The sequence below is a fragment of the Bos indicus genome, chromosome 22 (genome assembly GCF_029378745.1).
Source record: "Bos indicus isolate NIAB-ARS_2022 breed Sahiwal x Tharparkar chromosome 22, NIAB-ARS_B.indTharparkar_mat_pri_1.0, whole genome shotgun sequence".
Taxonomy (NCBI): domain Eukaryota; kingdom Metazoa; phylum Chordata; class Mammalia; order Artiodactyla; family Bovidae; genus Bos; species Bos indicus.
Genome location: NC_091781.1, coordinates 2,255,630 through 2,282,236, shown reverse-complemented (window position 1 = coordinate 2,282,236; position 26,607 = coordinate 2,255,630). Strand labels below are relative to the sequence as shown.

At 38.7% G+C, this 26,607-nt stretch overlaps 1 long non-coding RNA gene across 1 annotated transcript; it reads right to left on the bottom strand.

Annotated features, from left to right (window-relative positions):
• LOC139178715 (uncharacterized) lies at positions 1-26,069 on the bottom strand. Its single transcript, XR_011563196.1, has 5 exons — positions 25,772-26,069; positions 6,083-6,203; positions 5,537-5,735; positions 4,114-4,170; positions 1-3,027 (listed from the first exon to the last, which is right to left on the bottom strand). It is a non-coding gene; the product is annotated as an uncharacterized lncRNA (long non-coding RNA).
• Positions 26,070-26,607: the final 538 nt, after the last annotated feature.

Here is a 26,607-nt window from a genome sequence, read left to right as displayed (position 1 = left end):
ATGAATACATAAAAAAAATAAAAAATAAATAAATGGACTGTAGAAAAGGCTTCTTCGGTTGTGAGGGTGGCGTGGGTCATGGGAGTGCTATGAACCAGTGCCTCTTGAATACAAGAATCACCTGTGGAGAAGGTTAAAATGCAAATTCCTGGATCCCAATTCCAAAGATTCTGACTCATTAGGCCTAGGTTAGGGACCAAGAGTTTGCCTTTCCAGTAAGCTCCCAATTGATGCTGATGTTGGTCCATGGGCCTCAATTTTTTTTAGTTTGTCATTTTCCTTATTAAGATAAATTGCTATGGTAACAGTGAAACTCTGTTTACCTGAAAGTCTTAAGAGAATGAATCATTTTGAACAAAATTTCATCATAGCTAATTTTTAAATACATGGTCAGTTTTCCTCTACAATTTAAATTTTGCTCTAAAAACTGTATTCTATACTTTCTCAGCTTCTTAATTATAGCAAATTGAAGACAATTTTACTTTTTTTTTTTTTTTATTCAGGTCATTATCAGCATTATGCTGTGCCATAAAGGAAGTTGTTCATTATTTCTCCTTTTGTGGGGAAAAAAAGTTCTTTGAGATCTTGTGTATGCATTCTGCCAGTTTTTAAAACTTCTTATTTTCTATTGGAGTATAGCTGATTAACAATGTTGTGATAGTTTTAGGTTTGACCACCTTTTTGGGTACATTGGTGCAAAGTCTCCCTCGGTGAGTTTTACCAGGACCTCGCTGTTTTCATTACTTTTCCAAAAGCTTGCATGCACCTACTTTGGCCACAGCAATAGAAATGCAGGCCTTTTCCATGGCACACATATCAGGCCCTATCTATACCAGCCCCACATACTTAAGGGATGCAGCCTGTTGACTCTACTCTGCTAGTTACTGAGCTACTACAGCCCAAGCCTGGTCATATCTGGAGAGCCCCATCTCCTCCTCCAGTTGAGGACCAGCTTGCTCTTGTTTCCCCAAACCTGGTGATCTGGCAGAGGCCCCCCAGGGGCCTGTGCCTCTTCAGCTGTTACCACTTCCTTCTAACCATCATAGGCTCTGCCATTAGTATTATCTTGAGTGTGCATTTAAGACAGTTTGGCACAATGGACTGGCTGAATTTATGTGATAATTTTGTCTTAAAATCTAATATGATGTTGCTGCTGCTAAATTGTTTCAGTCATGTCTGACTCTGTGCGACCCCATAGAAGACAGCTCACTAGGCTCCCCCGTCCCTGGGATTCTCCAGGCAAGAACAATGGAGTGGGTTGCCATTTCCTTCTCCAATGCATGAAAGTGAAAAGTGAAAGTGAAGTCGCTCAGTCGTGTCCGACTCTTAGCAACCCCATGGACTGCAGCACACCAGGCTCCTCAGTCCATGGGATTTTCCAGGCAAGAGTACTGGAGTGGGGTGCCATTGCCTTCTCCGAAAATCTAATATAAGTATATACTAATATATATTCAGTCTTTCTCCATAGTATATATTAATGATCATTCCTTTTGCTTGAATACAATGATGCTAATATTTAGGCAGCAGATCATCTGCTCAAACACATGCCTTCATGCCAGTATTCACGTGTCAGATAATCTTTATTGCTTATCATATTGCCACTACAAAAAGATGTTGAATAGTTATGATGTAAACTATGGTTTAGTCAATGTTTATAATTAACGTACGTGATTTGTCCACCATCTTGTTTCACCAGAGCACTATTTCAACAGTCTGGCTTCTTCGTCCTCTGAGAGGATATGTACTGACAGCCCAGCAGTCTATTCTGTAAAAGCTGTTTATCATTTAGTTGGGGAAAACTATGCAAATGAATATCAGACCACCTGATCTGCCTCTTGAGAAATTTGTATGCAGGTCAGGAAGCAACAGTTAGAACTGGACATGGAACAACAAATAGGAAAAGGAGTATGTCAAGGCTGTATATTGTCACCCTGTTTATTTAACTTATATGCAGAGTACATCATGAAAAATGCTGGACTGGAAGAAACACAAGCTGGAATCAAGATTTCTGGGAGAAATATCAATAACCTCAGATATGCAGATGACACCACCTTTATGGCAGAAAGTTGAAGAGGAACTCAAAAGCCTCTTGATGAAAGTGAAAGTGGAGAGTGAAAAAGTTGGCTTAAAGCTCAACATTCAGAAAACGAAGATCATGGCATCCAGTCCCACCACTTCATGTGAAATAGATGGGGAAACAGTAGAAACAGTGTCAGACTTTATTTTTCTGGGCTCCAAAATCACTACAGATGGTGACTGCAGCCATGAAATTAAAAGACGCTTACTCCTTGGAAGGAAAGTTATGACCAACCTAGATAGCATATTCAAAAGCAGAGACATTACTTTGCCAACAAAGGTCCGTCTAGCCAAGGCTATGGTTTTTCCTGTGGTCATGTATGGACATGAGAGTTGGACTGTGAAGAAGGCTGAGCACCGAAGAATTGATGCTTTTGAACTGTGGTGTTGGAGAAGACTCTTGAGAGTCCCTTGGACTGCAAGGAGATCCAATCAGTCCATTCTGAAGATCAGCCCTGGGATTTCTTTGGAAGGAATGATGCTAAGGCTGAAACTCCAGTACTTTGGCCACCTCATGCGAAGAGTTGACTCATTGGAAAAGACTCTGATGCTGGGAGGGATTGGGGGCAAGAGGAGAAGGGGACGACAGAGGGATGAGATGGCTGGATGGCATCACTGACTTGATGGACGTGAGTCTCAGTGAACTCCGGGAGTTGGTGATGGACAGGGAGGCCTGGCATGCTGCGATTCATGGGGTCACAAAGAGTTGGACACGACTGAGCGATTGATCTGATCTGATGCAAATGAAGGAGATATAGCTCAGTATTGCTTAAGTTCACCTAAAACACCATGAAGCTCCGGGCACTCAGTGACCGGTACCATGGGAGGCAGGAAATGGGCTGAAGAGGTGGACCAGGTTTGAGTGATGCTTCTGTCACTTACCAGTCCGTGTAGTAGCAGGCTAATTACACAACTTAGTTACTTTCTAGTTACTTCTCCAAACTTAGTTTCCTGTAAAACAAAAATCACAAGACCCCGAGTTAATGGGGGTGACTGTGAAGATTAAATAATGTCAAATGTGATTGTTCCAGAAGGGAAAAAAAAGTATTCCTCACTTGATAATCTGAAAACATGTCATGAAGGAGACAATACTTGGGTTGGATCTTGAAAAATGGTAAGATTTGTTTGGACTTTTTTTTTTTCAATATTTTTTATTGGAGTATAGTTGATTTACAATGTTGTGTTAATTTCTGTTGTACACCAAAGTGTTATACATATATACATCTATGCTTTCTTTTTCATATTCTTCTCCATTACGATATTGAGAATATTGAATATTCTCACAGGATATTGAATATAGTGCCACGTGCTGTACAGTAGGACCTTGCTTTTTATTCATGTTTGTCTTTTTTTTTTAGTATTTTTAAACATGAATGAATCCATTGTATAAAATATTAAAGTTAATTAGAAAAAATCACTAATGATTCCATCACTCAAAGATAGTCCCTGTTACTATTTTGGTGTGTTTTCCTATCTACCACTTGGTCTTTTTTATAATTTTATCTAAAACGGCAACGTCTTTAACACGACTCTTCCTATCTCAGGGTTGGCCAATGTCCCCACATTCTAAGGCACAGTACCAGAGCATCTATGCAGGATTTTCATCTGGGGTGCTCTTTTGCCAGCATTAGCTTACCACCCATCTTCATAAAAAAGAAGAAAAGCTAAAGGAGTCATTAAGTAGGGAGGTTTGTAGAAAAAATGCTTTTAGGTCAGTGGCTCTCAGGTGGAGACAGTTTTACCCCCAAAGGACCTTTGGCAATGGTTGGAGACATCACTGGTTGCCACAACTGAGAGCTGATGCTACTAACATCTCATGAGTAGAAGCCTGGGATGCTGCTTATCTTTCCATAATGCATGCGGCAACCCCACAATAAGGACGCATCCAGGCCCAAATGTCGACAGTGCTAAAACAGAGAGTGTCATCTCTGCCTTACAGAGAGTGTCATCCTGAGCAGCTGCACTGTTCCACCCCACAGCTTGCAAGGAGCACTTCCGTCTCGCCCTGATCTAAGTAAAGAGACTCAAGAAAAATACCTGGATACCTTGGGCCTCTTGAGCTTGCTGGACGCAGTAGTAGTATTTGATGCTCTCCTGGAAAAATGAAAGAGGAGGAGCTGAGGGAAGTAATCAGTGCCAGCAGGTGGGGTGGGGGAGCCTGAGTTAAGAAGTACCTGCACGTCAGAACAACAACAAAAACTGTACTGTATACTTGAAGTTTAAGAAAGTATGTCTTGGAGAAGGAAATGGCAACCCTCTCCTGTAATCTTGCCTAGTAAATCCCATGGACAGAGGAGCCTTGCGGGCTACAGTCCATGAGGTGGCAAAGAGCTGGACACAATTGAGTGACTGAACAACAAAAAAAGTACCAAATGTACAATCCTAACTAGCTAGCTGATCATTTAGAAGTTGAGTGTGAAAAAAAGAAAAGAAGTTGAGTGTGTCAAAGTCACAGAGAACCTGTGTGTTAGAGCTCATTCAGTTAGTAAACTTTATCAAATCCCATATATGTTTGTTAAAAAAAAAAAATTGAAAGCCTTTATATAAAAAAAATTTTAAAAAAAGAAAGTATGTCTTAAGTGTTCTCACCAAACACACAACAAAAGGGATAACTACACAAGATTGTAGATATGTTGATTAACTTGATTGTGGTCATTTTTTCGCAGTGTATATGTATATTAAATTATCACATGTACACCTTAATATGGGGCTTCTTGGGTAGCACAATGGTAAAGAGTCCACCTGCCAATGCACGAGATGTAGGGGGACATGGGTTCAATCCCTGGGTCAGGAAGATCCCCTGGAGAAGGAAATGGCAACCTACTCCAGTATTTTTGCCGGGGAAATCTCATTGACAGAGCAGCCTGGCAGGCTATAGTCCACGGGGTCACAAAAAGCCAGACACCGTTGAGAGAATGAGCATGCATGCGCACACACCTTAAATGTATATGATTTTTATTTGACAATTATATCTCAATAATGGAGAAAGAAATGGCAACCCACTCCAGTATTCTTGCCTGGAAAAATCTCAAGGACGGAGAACCCTGGCAGGCTACAGTCCATGGGGTCACAAAGAGTTGGACATGACTGAGTCACTTCACACATCTCAATAAAGCTGGAAAAAATTTCAGACATAAAATTGGGTATTTTTTGTTAAGAAATTCAAATACTGAAATACTTATGAATGTAGATTTAATTTCTAAATGTGTAAAATGTGAAGCAACTATATGTTTATAAATTATATCTACATGACACCATAGCAACTGAACACAAAATGAAATATTCAATTCATTCTGTAGATGTTATGCTTTCCCTCCATTAAATGTCTCTGTTTTTTCTCTTAAATGACCTGATATTTTGACAATTTAGGAATTCAAAATGCTGAGAGTTTACTGACTTGAGGCTTTTCTTAACTATTGACATAGACAAATAAATCATAATATTCTTAAAAGAAAAGTACCTGCACTTCAGGAGTTCACTGGGACCAAGATCCCTGTTTCTTCGTTTTGTTGGCCACATGGACCATGACTATGATCATCTCCAAAGGGATCATTTCCAAGAAGATATTGAAAATCACGATGGACTGCCTGGGGTGAGGGTTGAGGAGAGAGTCGTGAGGCACAGAACCATCCTGATGAGTGGAGAGAGCAGAAGGGGAGCTGTGAAGAGAGAAGGGTCAGAAGATGACGCTGTGGGGAGGGGCACAGCACAGGCTCTGAGGATACCAGATGGCACCCATCTTTTCTGACCTCTCCTTTCCTCCCTGCCTTCCAGCTTCAGATGACCAGCATTTTAAAATTCAGTCAGCAATTAAAAAGGACAACAAACACTGACTGCTCTTAAAGTTAGAAAACAGGAAAAACTAAGCAGGTGTTTTCTTACTGCAACCAAAGTATATACACATACTGTAATTACAGCTAAGTAAATGCGAGTTTAATGAAACATGCAAAAATCTATACTGTGCAATGTTTTCTCGACCATTTCATAACATTCTTTGTTCACTCACCAAGATTTCCAAAATTGGAGTACAGCCTTTGCGTTTTCATAAAGAACAAAAGTATGTCTTTAAATGTGTATAATTTGCTTTTCTGATTATGAATCGATGCTGCTTCCATAAAAATAAACTCCTAAAAGTAAAAAATAAAAGAAAAAGAAGCAAAGTGGCACAATTATAAAGAAACCAACCAAATCCTTTCTCAGTAGAGAAGTTTACATTAAATAAGAAACTGAAGGTTGGATGTTAGTTTAGACTAGACTATTTAATATCTTCAAATGGCTGGAAAAGCTAAAGGATTTGCTCACAAGTTCATCCTAGCAACAGAAGATATGAGTATTGAGTATTTATCCGAAATGTTGTACGAAAAAAATAAAGGTATTTTATATTTGCAACCTACCAAGTCCAGTTTATGCAACAAATTGGTTACATACGTTATATAATATATATGGTATAAATATATATATATATATGTGTAGAGAATATATCCATGTATAATTATATCATCTATATAACAAATAGGTATACATATATGTGTATGCATATATATTATATATTTGGGTCACACTATATCAAGAGTTTTATATCATGATTTATTCACTCAACACTTTACTATAAGGTTATTTTCATGTCACTGAAATAATATCATACATGTATATCAACAATTCATGTGAGCAACCCCTAATTTTGTTGTTGGAAATTTCAATAATGAATTACCAATTTACTACGGGAAATAGCACCATAATGAACATCCTTATGGATTTCTGCCTATATTATGATTTCCTGGACTTAGGTTATGAATTTGGAGTTCCCTATCTGTCCAGTGGTTGAGATTCCATGCTTCCACTGCAGGGGGCATGGGTTCAATCCTTGGTTGGGAAAGTTCCACATATGGTACAGTGTGGGGAAAAAAGATATTGATATTTTTGTCCAATTGCAATGAGAAAGCTTTATCATTTTTTAAAATTACTGTAACAGTCATAACATAAATCTTACCATCTGAACAATCTTTAAGTGTAGAGTTAGAAAACTAAGATTATGGCATCTGGTCCCATCAGTTCAGTTCAGTTCATTTCAGTTGCTCAGTCGTGTCCAACTCTTTGCAACCCCATGAATGCAGCACACCAGGTCTCCCTGTCCATCACCAACTCCCGGAGTTCACTCAAACTCACGTCCATCCAGTCAGTGATGCCATCCAGCCATCTCATACTCTGTCGTCCCCTTCTCCTCCTGCCCCCAATCCCTCCCAGCATCAGAGTCTTTTCCAATGAGTCAACTCTTCGCATGAGGTAGCCAAAGTACTGGAGTTTCAGCTTTAGCATCATTCCTTCCAAAGAAATCCCAGGGCTGATCTCCTTTAGAATGGACTGGTTGGATTTCCTTGCAGTCCAAGGGACTCTCAAGAGTCTTCTCCAACACCACAGTTCAAAAGCATCAATTCTTCGGTGCTCAGCTTTCTTCACAGTCCAACTCTCACATCCATACATGACCACTGGAAAAACCATAGCCTTGGCTAGACGGACCTTTGTTGGCAAAGTAATGTCTCTGCTTTTTAATATGCTTTCTAGGTTGGTCATAACTTTCCTTCCAAGCAGTAAATGTCTTTTAATTTCATGGCTGCAGTCACCATCTGCAGTGAATTTGGAGCCCAAAAAAATAAAGTCTGACACTGTTTCCACTGTTTCCCCATCCATTTGTCATGAAGTGATGGGACCAGATGCCATGATCTTCGTTTTCTGAATGTTGAGCTTTAAGCCAACTTTTTCACTCTCCACTTTCACTTTCATCAAGAGGCTTTTGAGTTCCTCTTCACTTTCTGCCATAAGGGTGGTGTCACCTGCATATCTGAGGTTATTGATATTTCTCCTGGCAATCTTGATTCCAGCTTGTGTTTCTTCCAGCCCAGCGTTTCTCATGATGTACTCTGCATAGAAGTTAAATAAGCAGGGTGACAATATACAGCCTTGATGTACTCCTTTTTCTTTTTGGAAACAGTCTGTTGTTTCATGTCCAGTTCTAACTGTTGCTTCCTAACCTGCATACAGGTTTCTCAAGAGGCAGGTCAGGTGATCTGGTAGTCCCATCTCTTTCAGAATTTTCCACAGTTTATTGTGATCCACACAGTCAAAGGCTTTGGCATAGTCAATAAAGCACAAATAGGTGTTTTTCTGGAACTCTCTTGCTTTTTCCATGATCCAGCGGATGTTGGCAATTTGATCTCTGGTTCCTCTGCCTTTTCTAAAACCAGCTTGAACATCTGGAAGTTCACGGTTCACATACTGCTGAAGCCTGGCTTGGAGAATTTTGAGCATGACTTTACTAGCGTGTGAGATGAGTGCAATTGTGTGGTAGTTTGAGCATTCTTTGGCATTGCCTTTCTTTGGGATTGGAATGAAAACTGACCTTTTCCAGTCCTGTGGCCACTGCTGAGTTTTCCAAATTTGCTGGCATATTAAATGCAGCATTTCACAGAATCATCTTTCAGGATTTGAAAGAGCTCAACTGGAATTCCATCACCTCCACTAGCTTTGTTCGTAGTGATGCTTTCTAAGGCCCACTTGACTTCACATTCCAGGATGTCTGGCTCTAGGTCAGTGATCACACCATCGTGATTATCTGGGTCGTGAAGATCTTTTTTGTACAGTTCTGTGTATTCTTGCCACCTCTTCTTAATATCTTCTGCTTCTGTTAGGTCCATACAATTTCTATTCTTTATCGAGCCCATCTTTGCATGAAATGTTCCCTTGGTATCTCTAATTTTCTTGAAGAGATCTCTAGTCTTTCCCATTCTGTTGTTTTCCTCTATTTCTTTGCATTGATCCCTGAGGAAGGCTTTCTTATTTCTCCTTACTATTCTTTGGAACTCTGCATTCAGATGCCTATATCTTTCCTTTTCTCCTTTGCTTTTCACTTCTCTTCTTTTCACAGCTATTTGTAAGGCCTCCCCAGACAGTCATTTTGCTTTTTTGCGTTTCTTTTCCATGGCGATGTCTTGATCCCTGTCTCCTGTACAATGTCACAAACCTCCGTCCATAGTTCATCAGGCACTCTATCTATCAGATCTAGGCCCTTAAATCTATTTCTCACTTCCACTGTATAATCATAAGGGATTTGATTTAGGTCATACCTGAATGGTCTAGTGGTTTTCCCTACTTTCTTCAATTTAAGTCTGAATTTGGCAATAAGGAGTTCATGATCTGAGCCACAGTCAGCTCCTGGTCTTGTTTTTGCTGACGGTATAGAGCTTCTCTATCTTTGGCTGCAAAGACTATAATCAATCTGATTTCGACGTTGACCATCTGGTGATGTCCATGTGTAGAGTCTTCTCTTGTGTTGTTGGGGAAGAGTGTCTGCTATGACCAGTACATTCTCTTGGCAAAACTCTATTAGTCTTTGCCCTACTTCATTCCATATTCCAAGGCCAAATTTGCCTGTTACTCCAGGTGTTTCTTGACTTCCTACTTTTGCATTCCAGTCCCCTATAATGAAAAGGACATCTTTTTTGGGTGTTAGTTCTAAAAGGTCTTGTAGATCTTCATAGAACCATTCAACATAAGCTTCTTCAGTGTTACTGGTTGGGGCATAGACTTGGATTACTGTGATATTGAATGGTTTGCCTTGGAAACGAACAGAGATCATTCTGTCATTTTTGAGATTGCATCCAAGTACTGCATTTCGGTCTCTTTTGTTGACTATGGTGGCTACTCCTTTTCTTCTGAGTGATTCCTGCCCACAGTAGTAGATGTAATGGTCATCTGAGTTAAATTCACTCATTCCAGTCCATTTTAGTTCGCTGATTCCTAGAATGTCGATGTTCACTCTTGCCATCTCCTGTTTGACCACTTCCAATTTGCCTTAATTCATGGACCTAATATTCCAGGTTCCTATGCAATATTGCTCTTTACAGCATCGGACCTTGCTTCTATCACCAGTCACATCCACAACTGGGTATTGTTTTTGCTTTGGCTCCATCCCTTCATTCTTTCTGGGGTTATTTCTCCACTGATCTCCAGTAGCCTATTGGGCACCTACTGACCTGGGGTGTTCATCTTTCAGTGTCCTATCATTTTTCCTTTTCATACTGTTCATGGGGTTCTCAAGGCAAGAATACTGAAGTGGTTTGCCATTCCCTTCTCCAGTGGACCACATTCTATCAGATCTCACCACCGTGACCCGCCCATCTTGGGTGGCCCCACACGGCATGGCTTACTTCATGGCAAATAGATGGGAAACAATGGATACAGTGACAGACTTTATTTTGGTGGGCCCCAAAATCACTGCAGATGGTGACTGCAGCCATGAAATTAAGACACTTGCTCCTTGGAAGAAAGGTTATGACCAACCTACACAGCATATTACAAAGCAGAGACATTACTTTGCCCACAAAGGTCCTTCTAGTCAAAGCTTTGGTTTTTCCAGTAGTCATGTATGGATGTGACAGTTGGACTATAAAGCTGAGCATTGAACAATTGATGCTTTTGAACTATGGTGTTGGAGAAGACTCTTGAGAGTCCCTTGGACTTTAAGGATATCCAACCAGTCCATCCTAAAGGAAATCAGTCTTGAATATTCACTGGAAGGACTGATGCTGAAGCTGAAACTCCAATCCTTTGGCCACCTGATACAAAGAACTGACTCATTTTAAAAGACCTTGATGCTGGGAAAGATTGAAGGCAGAGGAGAAGGGGATGACAGAGGATGAGGTGTTTGGATGGCATCACCGACTCAATGGACATGAGTTTGAGTAAGCTATGGGAGTTGGTGATGGACAGGGAAGCCTGGGGTGCTGCAGTCCCTGGGGTCACAGAGTCAGACGCAACTGAGCAACTGAACTGAACTGAACTAGCTGCATTAAGTATATTCATATTGTTGTGCAAGAAATTTTCAGAATTTTTTAATCTTTCAAAACTGAAACTATGCCCATTAAACGACAGCTCTCCATTTCCTTCTCCCCGCAACTGCTGGTAACCACCATTCTACTGCTTCTATGAATTTGACCATTTTAGATAACACATGTGAGTGGAATCACACAGTATTTGTCTTTTCATAACTGGCTTATAATGTCCCCAAACATCATTCATGTCATAGCAGGTGATAAACTTGCCTTCTTCATTTATGTATATGATACACTTAGTTTATCCATTCATCCATCAATTGACATTTAGACTACTTCCACCTGTTGGCTATTATGAATAACACTGCTATGAATAATGAGTATACAAATATCTCTTCAGAACCTTTTTTCAGTTCTTTTGGATAAAGGACTTGAGTAGACATTTCTCTAGAGATTATATTAAAATGACCAACAAACACAGGAAAAAACATGTTCACCTCATTAATATAAGAGAAGTGCAAATCATAACCACAATGAGATGCTACCTTAAGCCCATGAGGGTGACTACTATTGAAAAAAAAAAAACAGAAAACAAAAAGTGTTGACAAGAATGCAGAAACATTGTAAACCTTGGGTACTGTTGGTAGCATTGTAAAATGGTGCAACCACTATAAAACATAGTATAAACTGAAAGTGTTAGTCGCTCAGTCGTGTCTGACTCTTTGCCCACCAGGCTCCTCTGTCCATGGAATTCTCCAGGCAAGAATACTGGAGTGGGTTGCCATTCTCTTCTCCGGGGGATCTTCCCGACCCAGGGATCGAACATGGGTCTCCTGCATTGCAGGTGGTTTCTTTACTGACTGAGCCATCAGGTACTTCAAAAAGTTAAACATAGAACTACCATATGATCCAGGTTTATCAATTTATATGCACACCAGCAACACAGATCTTTACACATTAGATGCATGGCATCACTTCTATCCCATTCTATTGTTCAATACAAGTCAGACTATCCCAATTCTAAAGAAAAAGAAATACACGCCACCTCTTGATGAGAGGTTGACATGCATGTTACAGCAATGGAGGAATTCTAGGTGGCTATCTTTACAGACGGAGAAGGCAATGGCACCCCACTCCAGTACTCTTGCCTGGAAAATCCCATGGACAGAGGAGCCTCGTAGGCTGCAGTCCATGGGGTCGCTGAGGGTTGGACACGACTGAGCAACTTCACTTTCACTTTTCACTTTCATGGATTGGAGAAGGAAATGGCAACCCACGCCAGTGTTCTTGCCTGGAGAATCCCAGGGACGGGGGAGCCTGGTGGGCTGCCGTCTATGGGGTCGCACAGAGTCAGACACGACTGAAGTGACTCTGAAGCGGCAGCATCTTTACAGACCATTTGCAATAGATAATTTGATGGATGGATGGTGATAATCTTATGCTTTATTGTGCATTTCATTGATTACTCGTGAGGTTTTTCTCATGTTTCCCAGTCATTTTGTAGTTCTGTGAATCATCTGTTCATGACTTTAAAATGTCTTTGACAGTTTTTAAATTTCATTTATGAAATCTGTATATATTAGATTTGTTGATTGCAAGAAAATATGACATTAACTCATTTTCTATATTTATTGCAAAACCCTCAATCTATCCTATAGCATTAAATATTTATATGTAAAAAGCATTCTAAAATTTTTAATTTTTAAGAGCAAAGTCTGTTGAGTTTTCTTGTAACATATTCAGTGATAATACGCAATATACGTAATCATAGTGAGCTGGCATCATCTTTGGAAACTCAACATCTTAACGCTTTTCCTAATTTGAGAACATTTCCAGTTGTTGGGTTTGGAATGAGACAAGGCACATGCCTGGTGGTGGTGTGTATGGTTCACTAGGACAGAACAGAAAAAAAACTGAAGTGTCTCTATTCATTGATTGTTTTCTTTAAAAAATATAGAAATGAAACTTTACTAATATTTAATAGAGACACGAGCCCTGGGACTGTACTTGGATCACATATCAGTTATAGGAGGTACCCTGGGAGAAGGCAGCAGTGATGCTCTCCTATCTTCCTTCCTTTGCAGAGGATTTCAGTGTGTTACCATTTATTTACATGTGCCTAAAAAGTGGATTTATAGATGTTAGAACCCAGCTTTATTTAAACTACCCTTCAGATATGGACATGTGTCTAGAAACTTTCCTGCAAATAAATGTGGAATGGATACACTATCATCAATGCAAAAGGAAGTGAACCACAAAAGAACAGCAGAAGCGACACCCCACTTCTTAGTATCTACCTTCAAAACCCACCAGATATGCCAAGAGATTAGTCATCAGAGATAAAATGAACGAGAAGGCTATCTGACACGTACACATAGACTGACACCCTGTGCACATTTCATCTCAGTAGCTAATAGCAACGGGAGGTCACAGTAATTGGCAAGACCATCTACATAAAGGTAAAAACAAACATCCATAATTTATTTTTACACATTAAAATTCACATGATGCTCATACAGTACTTCTTTTTTTCCCCTAAACTTAATGGTAGATGTTTATACTGAAATATCTTTCTGAAGAGAAAAATTTCATCTGTGACAGCATTAAAAGTAGGTATTAAAATAAACTTAAGAAAACAGTTCTTTGGATGCACTCTTAAAATAGCAAAGGCAATATTGTGGTAAAGCATTTTAAATAATGCTGCTGTTTACAAACTATTATTTATAACCATTTTAGGGCATGAAATTAAAAGATGCTTACTCCTTGGAAGGAAAGTTATGACCAACCTAGACAGCATATTCAAAAGCGGAGACATTACTTTGCCAACAAAGGTCCGTCTAGTCAAGGCTATGGTTTTTCCAATGGTCATGTATGGATGTGAGAGTTGGACTGTGAAGAAAGCTGAGCACCGAAGAGTTGATGCTTTTGAACTGTGGTGTTGGAGAAGACTCTTGAGAGTCCCTTGGACTGCAAGGAGATCCAACAAGTCCATCCTAAAGGAAATCAGTCCTGAATATTCATTGGAAGGACTGATGCTGAAGCTGAAACTCCAATACTTTGGCCACCTCATGCGAAGAGTTGACTCATTGGAAAAGACTCTGATGCTGGGAGGGATTGGGGGCAGGAGGAGAAGGGGACGACAGAGGATGAGATGGCTGGATGGCATCACTGACTCGATGGACGTGAGTCTGAGTGAACTCCGGGAGTTGGTGATGGACAGGGAGGCCTGGCGTGCTGTGATTCACGGGGTCACAAAGAGTCAGACACGACTGAGTGACTGAACTGAACTGAACCAAGGGTATAAGTAAAATACATTACCACTACTACTGCTAATATAAAATATGTTAAAAATGCAATAATTTCCATTTTCATCTTTATATCACTTAAAATGTATATTTTTGTGTGACTTTTATATATATTTACACATAACCACATATAAAGAAATAAATATGCACAATCATGATACTGCTGTCCCAGAAAATAGGCATATTACAAATAGCATTCTTAGAATACACAATGGGGAAAAACAGCCTCTTCAATAAATGGTGTTAGGAAGATTGGATAGCTACATTCAAGAGAATGAAAGTAGACCATTCCTTACATTATATACAAAATAAAGTGAAAATGGATTAAAGACTTAGGTATAAGACCTGAAGCCATAGAACTGAAAAGATAGACAGCAAACTCTTTGACATCAGTCTTAGTAGTATTTTTTTTTATCTGTCTTCTCAGGGAAGAGCAACAAAAGCCTAAATAAACAAATGAAGCTACAGTAAACTATAAAGCTTTGGTCCTGTGAGTAAAACCATCAGTAAAATGAAAAAGACAACTCACTAAATGGGAGAAGATATTTGTACATGGTATAACCTCTAAGGGGTTAAAATTCAAGCTATACAAACTCAACATCAAAAAAACAAACAATCCAGTTAAAAATGGGCAGAGGACCTGAATATACATTTTCCCAAAGGAGACATACACATGGCCAACAGACACACAAGAAGATCTGAACCCCACTAATCATCAGGGAAATACAAAACAAATCACGAGATATCATATCACCTCTGTCAGAAAGACTACCATCAAAAAGGCAAGGAATACCAAGAGCCGGTGAGGACGTGGAGAAAAAAGAGCCCTTGTGCACTGTTGGCAGGAATTTAAACTGGAGCAGCCTCTATGGAAACAGTACAGAGGTTCCTCAAATAATTAAAATACAGAACCACCTTGTGATCCAGCAATTCTACCTCTGGGTAATTACCCAAAGAAAACGAAAACACTATTTCAAAAAAGAATTTTGAACACTGATGTTCATTGTAGTGTTATTTACAATACTCATGATACAGAAGCAACCTAAGTGTCCACTGATATTAATAGATGAATGGATAAAAAAAAAATTGCGTGATACACAATGGAATATAGTCAGCCATAAAGAAAAGAATGAAATCTTGCCATTTGTAACAACATGGATGGATATAGAGGGTATTATACATTGTGAAATAAGTCACACAGAAAAAGACAAATATTGTGTGTGTTTGCTTTCATGTGAAGGTTAAAAAACCAAAACAGGACAGAAATAAATTCATAGATACAAAGAACAAACTGGCGACTGCCAGAGGGGAGAGGGTGGGGGACTGGGCAAAATAGCTGAATGGAAGTAAGGTGTACAAATTTCCAGTAATAAAATAAATCATGGCATATAATATATAGCATATATATTATATATAAATATATTATATACTATATATAGCATATAGTATATAGCACAATATAGTCAATAATATTGTAATAATTTTGCCTGGTGACAGACAGTGATGAGGTTTATTGTGGTGATCATTTCATTTAGTATTTAAATTTCAAAAGACTGTATTATACACCTGAAATGAATATAATACTGTAATTCAACTACACCTAAATAAAAAAATAAGAAGGCCCTTGCACTTTCAAAAAAATAGTGCTCTTTCATTAAATAAGTTTTTTTACTAATATATTCCTTAAAAATGTATTATTTATTTCTACAAACCACAAAATTACCAAATATGCTGTGTAAATTATAAAAATAAGATACCAAACATAAAATAATAGAAAGTGAAATTTTTAAACAAAATAATTACAAATAATACAATTTCTTTTTAAACAGTTGTTTTACAGAAATGAAACATTTATGATGATTTCCATGCTTACTTGCTTCAGTATGTCATTTCCCACAGAAATCACCTCAGATTGACTTTCTAGTTTTCTCCAGATACTGCTGATCAACTTAAGTAGTTTTAAGTACATGTAAAACTTGATACTCTGTTTTCTCCACTAGCGAGTCTGACAGTGCCACTTTTCCTACAGACTTTGCTCACTTCGTGTCTCTGTGTCATGTTTTAGTAATTCTTGCAATATTTCAACTTCCATGAAATTGACAACCCACATAAGTATTCTTGCCTGGGAAATCCCATAGACAGAAGAGCCTGGTGGGTTACAGTCCATGGGGGGGTCACAAGAGTCGGGCATGACAGAGTGACTAAACCACCACCAGCAGCAAAAAGATTATGACACCCCGAAGGCTCAGATGATAGTGTTTCATTACCAGTAAAGCATTCTTTAAATCTTCCTGGGTTGGGAAGATGCCCTTGAAGAGGAAAATGGCAACCCACTCCAGTAGTCTTGCCTGGGAAAGTCCACGGACAGAGGAGTCTGGCGGGATACAGTCCATGGGGTCTCAAAGAGTTGGACATGACTTAGCTACTAAATCACCACCACCACCACATTTGTTTAGACAATACTATAGCACACAGTAGGCCCAAAGATCGTGTAAACATAGCTTTTAGACCCACTGGGAAACAAAAGAATATCTGTGACTTGCTCTACTGCGATGTTAGCTTTACAGTGGTGGCCTGGAAATGAACCCATAGTTTCTCCAAAGTGCCTGTATATGGAAATGTGTTTAATAAATTTTTGTGGAAAACAACTCAATAGTGAAATTGTAATATCTCAGGGGAAATCAATCAAGATTTTAGAAAACAGCTTAAAAATTCTAGTTTCTCAAATATTCACGACTCACCAATATCACATCCTCTGTTACAGCCATCAGTGGGTGGCAATTATAGCTTTTTATGTTGTTGTAGTATTTCATAGTCCTCATACTTCCTCAAATGACATGTTATTTAGAATATCAAACAGACACGGTATTTGCTTAGCATCACGAAACTTTCTTTAATGATTTCCTTAATGATGACATCATTGCATTTAATACAAAACCCAAAATTTGTGACTTGGAAATTTTGGTTTTGGATCACCAATGGGTTGACTGTGGGATTCCCAGTCAAAATTGATTCTTTTACTTTTAGTTTTTATCTAAAACGATAGGTTCAGACCTGTGTCAGCAAGTTGTAATTTTTTTTTTTTTTAGCACAATAACAGATTCTTCAGAAAAATCACATTTCTTTTTAAAAGGAATCTCCTACTCTCTTTGAAGTTTTGAGAATATTACATCTTTTGAATCTGGTTCCTGCGACAGTTTGCTTATAACTCTCACATATTAAAAATATGGTAAATTAGTACTAACCAAATGTTATAAAATATAAATGTCGATACTTTTTCAAGTTTACTTTGGTTTATATTCTAGAATTCTTAGATTAATATCTTTATTAATAACTTTATTAATATCTTTATTAATATTAAAATAGTCTAAAAGAGCTTTAACCTGCTTCAACTTGTGTTTTTATTAACATGATGTTACCAATTTCATTTCCTATTAAAAATTCAATGGTGGCCAAGTACTTATATTTAGCAAATGTGGTTTCAATAGTCTTAACTTCTATTGAGTCTACAAAACAGTTGTACAGTTTGTGCAAGATAAAAGCTGCTCAGTGTAGTTAGATTTTTTGCTGTCTCATTTCCTTCCAGTTAAAAAATGCACAGAAAGCAGAATGCAGGATATTCTATCATTTTCAAACATCGTCAGTTGCAATTTGGTATGTTTTCCATGAACATCAATGCTCTTACTGTAGTCTGATTTTAGATGTCCAGATTATATCTTTGTAAGTAGTCAATTATATAGAATCATTCTTGAGTTGGTGTTACCTATAGGACAACATTGTCAAAATAGTCTCATTTAGAGATACAAGACTTGTATTTTGAAATTCACACATCAAGCAACTATGTCATCTGTTGTACGTGACTTAGATTGTATATATAGGAGCCGGATTGCACTGGTTGGTGAAATCGATTGTTAAACCTGAAGGACTTTTGTGAGCCAGTTATTAAACTAGAAATAAGCTTTATTAGGGTTGTTTAATTTACCATTCAGTGTTACCATTGAAATTGGCTTTTTTATTTCTTTTTTAAGAGAGTCAGTTTTTCAGCCCACCACTAGTTGTATCTAAAGTAATTGAATAATAATTAGCAGAGCTCACCTTCATGAAATTAAATAATTTGTTAATTTCATCATCTATAATCTTAATTTTTGGTTTTGTATTTCATCCCCTCAGTAATGTACAATGTTGTTATTTATCTTCAATATTTATATTATGGATAAGTATGAGTCATGACATTGTCAAATTCTGCTATGATTTCTTTTTTTAATACAAATTTATTTATTTTAATTGGAGGTAATTACTTTACAATATTGTAGTGGTTTTGCCATACATTGACATGACTCTGCCACAGGTGTACATGTATCCCCATCCTGAAACCCCCTCCCACCTACCTCCCCATCCCATCCTTTGGGGTCATCCCAGTGCACCAGCCCCGAGCACCCTTCTGCTATGATTTCTACCAAATGAAGAAAAATCCCAGTTTTGTAATTTTTTCTCTGAATGCCAATTGTTTTGCTAACCACATAGATATTTATAGTATATATTTATTAGTAGCATGTTAACATTTTCTTGTTTTAAAGTAATTATTTTGTCACATCAATAATTATATCTTCTTCTCAATAATTTAAAATTTTAAACATTCAGTAACATGTTTGTGGTGCATTTCACTCTATTCCTGTTTTACAACAATTGACTGATAAAATCTGCTACCATTTCCTTCACTCAGTTGTTTTTTTCTTCATCCTTAAAGAGTTTACAAATTAAAAAAAAATTTTTTTTAGAAAGAAGGGCTTTCAAGCTTAAAAAAATAAAGTAGTTCAAATTTTTTTCCCACTGTTTATCAGTATTCTTGTGTAAGAAGTTTCCAGAAACTTCTTACCTGTGCTTTCTTCTGCAAGATAAACATTTGTTACTCGAGATGGATCATCTCTTCAAGAGGGGGTTCTGCTGTTTAATATTCAAAGACATAACTAAATCAACAGAAAGTACATTTCATTTAATGGGTTCCCCATGTTTTTTTTTTCTCATTTTTTAAAAGGAATTCATCCATTCTTACTAACGTGAAAATAAAGAGTGGGTTCACTATCTCCCCCTCTGAGATAGTGTTAAGTGTCTGTACTGGATCCTTTTGAGACTGACCCGGCATTGAACAATCCAAGTAATTTTCTTTCATTTTACTGTGTAGTAGATTCCCATTTTCTATTTTTTCTGACTGTGATATGTTATTTTCTTAGCTTTCTAATACCAGGCAGAAATAATATGATCATTTAATTAGTTTACCATCAAATGTGTATTATTTTAAAATTATATTTATTTAAATAAACCGTTAAACTTTAACAACGATCAAAACTGCATGATAAAATGTTCACAACAACCAATAAATAATAGCTGTGATATAATTCAGTGATTATGTGGTCATGGAAAATAAATATTAGGTCCTTATTATACAGTCATTTATGTCAGTTTAAAGTGTTGTTAGACTTAAATTGAAATACTGCAATATCATTTTCATAAAATAAATTACAGTACTGTGAACTGCAAAATGAGACATCAGATTTAGCTAACTTTTACTATAGGGAATTTCACTTTTTCATCTGAAGATATTTTCTGATGCAGTGCGGCTGGCATGTGTGCTAAGTCGCTTCAGTCATGCCCATCTCTTTGCCACCCCATGGACTGTAGCCCACTAGGCTCCTCTGTCCATCCTCTGTCCATGGGACTATCCAGGCAAAAATACTGGAGTGGGTTGCCATTTTCCAGGGGATATCCTAACCCAGAGATCGAACCTGTGTCTCCTAGGGCTACTGCGTTGCAGGCGGACTCTACCGCTGAGCCACTGGGGAAGCATGAACGTCTAAAGGACCTTCCAGTGTTAGGAGCGTTGTTTAGCACTAAACAAGTCTTCTGTTCGTGGAACCCCTTCCTTCTTCAGGAGTCAAAGCAAAATGATACCTGTCTCCTCTGTCAGTGAGAAGGTATGTCACTTGGTTGGTCAGGGAACGAACATAACAAATACACAAATAGCCTGTCTTTGCAACCTAAAACATTATAGTAAAACTATAAAAAAATATCTCAAAATAGTGAAAGCCTACACTATGAATGGTCGCGCCCAGGCACAGGACACAGCCCGTACATCTGTGAACAGCAGCCGCCCTCCTCTGTGGACACGCGCCCATGCACAGGACGCAGCCCGTACATCTGTGAACAGCAGCTGCGCTCCTCTGTGGACACGCACTTGGGAAGGTTCAGAGCCCACTTTATCACTGCGGCGTGAGACCCGGAGCAAGCAGTCAGTTTTTACTGATTTTGCTGTCTCTAGCACTAAAAACAAAACTTAAACTAGTTAATTTGATCAATCCATTCCTTTTGTGATTTCCTCCACTGGTTTTGCTTTCTATTTTTGCTTCTAGAGTCTTTTTTTCCCCCTCTCTCTCTCGGAGATCATGGCACTAATTGTAATTTGTTATTTTGTTATATTAAGAAAACTTTTCAATTCTGTTCAGTTTCTTTTGATATAGAATATATAGTGAGATTCTAATTTGCTCTCACAGTTTGCTCTATGGTGTACTCACCCTTTATGTGACAAGGTAAATTATATCATAATAATTTTTCACAAACTAGCATCAGCTTCTGTAACACCTCTTATTTGTACCCATTTTTGGACCCGTAACCTGCTATGCTACCTGGCATAGCTTTATAATACACTTTATCATTTGGCAAGATGACTCCTCACTCATTAAGCTTTGGATTATGTCTTTCTTCATAAGACATTTTTGCCTGTTTATTCTTTAGGATACACGACATGGGACATTAAAGAGTGGAGATAAAGAAAGAAAAGGTATTTCAAAGCGGGAAACAGAGAAAAGGCAGAAGAACTTGCTCTGGATAGATGCACTTCAGGTCCCGCGGAGCACGGAGTTTAAAAAAGGAGGGTTGTCTTCTCCTCATCTCAGCTGTCTCAAAGCAAAGTTTGCCGATAGAAGATCATGTAGGTAAGAGACTTAGAGAAGAGAAGAAACACATAAATATTCTATTAGAATGATTACAGCCGCCTTGACACCACACTTGCTGCTTATTGAATTTGCTCTTTACAACATGTCATATAAATAGAAAGTCTCTGAAAACATTCTGAGAAAGTAAAATTTTATTTTTATAATGGTTTCTCCTAAACCTGCTATTTGTTTCACACTGCCCTCCACAGAAACCTTACCTCCTACCAACTTTTGTGAAGTTGTCATATATTCTTTTAGTAAACCTGAGTCAAGATTCAAGGAAACTCTGGTTTTAAAATGTAGAGGTTTTGGCTTGGTTTCATTTTGAGGTTTTGGGGGTTATAGAAACTCAAAGCAAAATGAAGTCTCTATAAATCCTCAAACCTCCATTTTATAAGAAGTATTCTTGTGATACCCTCTGTTCTATGCCATGAAATTTATACTTAACCTACCTACACATAAATATTTTTAAAAGTTAATGTCTACATTTAATATGAAGAATAAATAGAAGGAAAGACATTCATAATCTCAATATGTAAATGCTTGGTCACGGTCACACGACAAGGTGTCAAGAAGTTGCAGATACTTGTAAGTCTATGTAGCAATCACCATGAATAGCTGTTAGTGAGGTGCAGGGTGTTCGCAACTCAAAAGCCTGAGTTGAGAGACTGTCAGTAACATGATTTTCCAAAATGGTAAACCACTGTTGATAAAATTCAGTCTAAAACAAAAAACAATCTTCTCTTGATTTTTATGTGTTTACATCCTTGAAAAAGTCAGTGTATACAGAAAACAAGTTGAAGTCTAGACTCAATTCATCACACACATCCACTGTCTAATGCTTTCCAGAAGTACTATAATGTAGCCCCTAAAGGATAGACTCGCAGACACTCAGTGGGACATTCCCAGGATCATAATGAGATGAGAGACTGGATCCACCATGATAATCTCAGACATGTTAGACAGATAGGAGTGAGCACAGAGAGACGGAAGAAAGGGGGATGGGCGGGTGATCACACCCAAGACAGGCTCTCAAACCAAAATTCCAGACAACGCACAGAAAACAAACACCAAGAAATTCAGCCAACAGAACTTACAACCAGGAAATAGAGTCAGCCTCTCTAAAAAAAAATTTTTTTAAATACAGAAGAGTCTGAAAATAATTCCACCCGTCATCCTCAATTAGCTCTGTTAGCTACATAAATAAAATATTTTCACTTTAAAAAGTCTGCTATTTTTCAGATGGATAGTTATGATTACATATATAACCTGAGCTAGGTTTTTTATTTATGTGGACCACTTTGAAAGTCTTTATTGAATTTGTTACAATATTGTTTCTGTTTTATGTTTTGGTTTTTTCTCCACAAGGGATGTGGGATCTTAGTTTGAACCCCGTACCCCCTGTACTGGAAGGCGGTCTTAACCACTGGACCATCAGGGAAGTCCCTGAGTTAGTTTTTACTGCAGTTTTTTCTTGAGGAAGTGTCACATGCCACAACCGGAAGAAAAAGCCTATTTCAAACTGAATTTTAAATAATTTTAACCAACAAATAAAACGTCCTAGGGGTTCAGAATCAGAGACCTCAGCATCATTCAGTCCAATGCCGATCCCACCAGAATCTCAGATCTCTCCACACAACCCACCACACCTTCATTACCCTCTCCTAGCGAAATCACGACTTCTGAGGCCAGTCTAACTATAAAGGTCTTTGTTACTACATGAATTCGAACACATCTGAAAGCAAAGTGAGGCTGTGAGCCCTGCAGCAAACCTGAATTTGTCACTTACGGGCGGTGTGAGTTCAGGCAGGTATGATGCAACATTTCCACATCTCCATTTCTATACCTGGTAAATGCAGATGCTAATAATAGTACCTGCCTCCCTGGTGGCTCAGCCGCTAAACAATCTGCCTGCCAGTTCAACAGACACAAGTTTGATTCCTGGGACTGGAAGATCCTACGGTGGGCTACAGTTCCTGGGGTTGAAAAGAGTCAGACACAACTGAGCAACAAAAACAACAACAATAACACCTACTGAATTGTTTGCTGCAAGAATGAAGAGTTAACTTACATAAGGTGATTGAGACAGCTCCTGGAAGACAGAAAGTGCTACATAAATGTTCACAGAAAGCCCCCCTTGGTCTGCATTTAACTCTGAATACTAGAAAAGTGCTAGCGTTGCAGCTAAGACCCCGGGTCCTTGTTTGCTTCTCCCATCGTGTGATTGTGATTCTCTTTTCATCCTCATCAGGCTCCATTGGGCAATACTCTTGAAAACTGGGTTCCTAGACTGAATCCTTCGTTCAGGTGTATTTGGACCTGTGTGACACAGAATGCATTCAGGCAGCAAATACAAATTATGTACTCTACTTCTAATAATAATATGTCCAAAAGTCATATTTGTACAGGGAACTTGGATCTCAGGCAAAATGAAGTGGTCGAGAACTTTTCTTTGTTTTTCTGGAACTGAGTACAATTTATAGTGTGAGTCTCTGGGGGGCAGAAACTTAACGAGTCAGCTCACATCCGCTTCCTCCGCGTCCCCCAGGGTTGCATCAGAATTCTGGGGGGCTGTAGGCTCACTGTGTCAGAGTACCGGGGTGGATGGGTTCCCCAGGCGCTGCAGTGGTAAAGAATCTGCCTGCCAGTGCAGGAGACACAGGAGATAAGGGTTTGATCTGGGTCAGGAAGATCCCCTGGAGAAGGGCATGGCAACTCACTCCAGTATTCTTGCCTGGGAAATCCCATGGACAGAGGAGCCTGGTGGGCTGCAGTCCATGGGGTCGCAAAAGGCTCAGACACGACTAAGCGACTAAACGATAACAACCTCAATTGGGGGGGACTGGGAGAGAGCACCCAGTTGTCAGTGGGCATCTACTCTACTGTCCACTCAGGTGTCCCGGTTTTCCTGTGAGACGTCAGTCACTGGTCGTTAGCAGACCAGCACCGTACCCTCCCACCCTACCATGAGCTTCCCATCTTTAAGGCCTCTTTAAGACCCCAGGGTCCCCCTGAGTCACACCTGTATGGGGGGAAATTCTACTACATGGTGTGACTCTGATCTTGGGAAACTGCTGTGTTTTCAGGTACTAGACCCATCTGTTGTGCAGGTGACCCATAGACCCATCTATGCCACAGAGCACTGAGAGTCCTCATCAACTGGTGCTAGGCATTGGCTCTGCGTCTCCCCACCTCCACCCTGGGCAGCACCCAGGGACAGACGCCCATGTCTTCTCCGCTGTCCTACCTGCAAATTTAGCTCCGTTTCCTCTACCCTCGGCCCACCCCATTGCCGCAGGAGGCTCCCAGGTCTCATCATGTCCCCTCTGAATCTCCCCAACATTCAGAATAAGGAATCTTTGTTCATCTCTTTGAAGTAAATACTGACTCTGATTCATCATGTTTTCTTCCAAATGAGATGAGGCCCTTGAAAAGCCAAAACTTATGAACTTTATCAGATTTCTGAAAGTCCACTTTCTGCTATTGCATCCCTTTTCCAAAAAGAAGGCAAATGCTCAGCTCCCCAGTCGGAGGTAGACAAAGGGAGAGAGTTAAGAGCGACAGGAAACATGAAGAAAAAATACTAGTTAGAATTAGAAAACTTCTCACATTATTCCTTTTTGGATGTCATTCAACCAGACTGAATCAATTCTATGACCAAGTAAGAAATGTTTTCTCAGCACCTACCGTACAGACCAGATATTGGCCTGGTGCTAAGTCATCAAAGATAAATGAGGCCTGGACCTTGCTCCCAAGAAACTTATTCTCTTATACCTCAAGCAGGGCTCATTCTCTTCATTTCCTCTTCTGCTTTATTTAAGATCATATAATTTTTCAGTTGTATATTTTTGTATAATTATAATATAATTAATATAATAATATATATTAATTATTAATATATTTAATTATGAATGTATATTTATATAATATAATATTATATTTTATATATTATATTATAATATGATATAATAAATACAATTTTGTATGATTTTTTAATATAATTTCTGTCTATCTCTCTGCATAAGTTTTCTTATTTTCTAGTTTTATGGACCTCCTACTCATTCTTCACATTGACTACCACATAAATCTAATCACATCATTCTTTTACTTAAAAATCTGCACAGGGCTCCATCATCTTCAGGACAACATGCCAGGCATGATCTTAGTGCTTAAAAATATTTCTTTCAGTTCTGAAAACAATTCTATCCGAAAACAATAAATTCTATAGTTATTATGATCTCAAGTTTACAAACAAAGAAATTGAAGTTTGAGAAGCTGAAACCACCCTGATCAAGTTCACAGAGCTGGGAGAACAAGCACCCAAATCAGTGTTCTTGTCTCTACACTCACTGCTTTTAATGTTAGACTTGCTGCTCTGGTCTCCAAAATCAGTCTCCCTCTTACACGGAGGAGTGATTTATAGGAGGACTACTGCTACTATTACTCCATTACTCCATGAGTATAAGTAACTATCGCTTGTTACTTATTAATAGTTACAAGCACAGTTACAAGCATGGTCACATGCTATTATTTATGTTCAAAATGAAAAAGGAAGTAGGAGGAGGACACTTACCTTGTCAGCCAGGTCGGTCCATGAGTCACATGAACCTTGTCAGTCCACGGGTCACACGACTGAGCCAGTCACCCGCGAGTCCAGTGTAGTCCACAAAGACTTAAAGATGAAACGCTCAGTGACCTCAACGTTCTCAGATACTTAGTGTTCACGCACCACGTCACTGAGAAAGTAGAATGGAAATTCCAACCTCCCAAATCCTCTGTCCACGAAGCCATAACGCAACACACAAATCCACTCATCCAAATGAACCCTTGCATGAGTCAGGCCAGCGTAACAAGCAGCTTAACACTTTCGAAAGCTTCAAAATATGGCACTTAATCACATCTCTAGGAAGAGTGTGGTACAGCTAAATACAGCTAAATGGCGACTCATGCACAAACCTCAAAAACAGCAATGTTGCTTCTGACTGTAAACCTCACTCAAAACTTTTTTCCCAAGTGGTTTCAATATTCAGTTGGAAGAGTGACAGTTGAACTTAATGGTTTTCTTTTCTCACTTTTCTTCAGAAACCAATCCATCTCAGTGCTACAGTGCTTTGAGACCTTTTTAGACCCATGACCCTTTTGGATAAACTTGAAAATCTCATGACACCATCCCCACTCCACCTCTAACTCCCATCTTGAGCTAGTACAGGGAACAAATTCTATTTCCTGCATATCCTGTCAGACAAGAAAAAAAATTATGGCCTTTAATTTTCAAGTTACATGAAAAAAGATATTTTACTTTCCATATATAAATATATTTTTAAAAAATTTTCAAATCACATAACATCCTCTCCTAACACCCACCCTGCTACTCCATCAACTAAGTGCTTCCATATGTTGATAATGCAT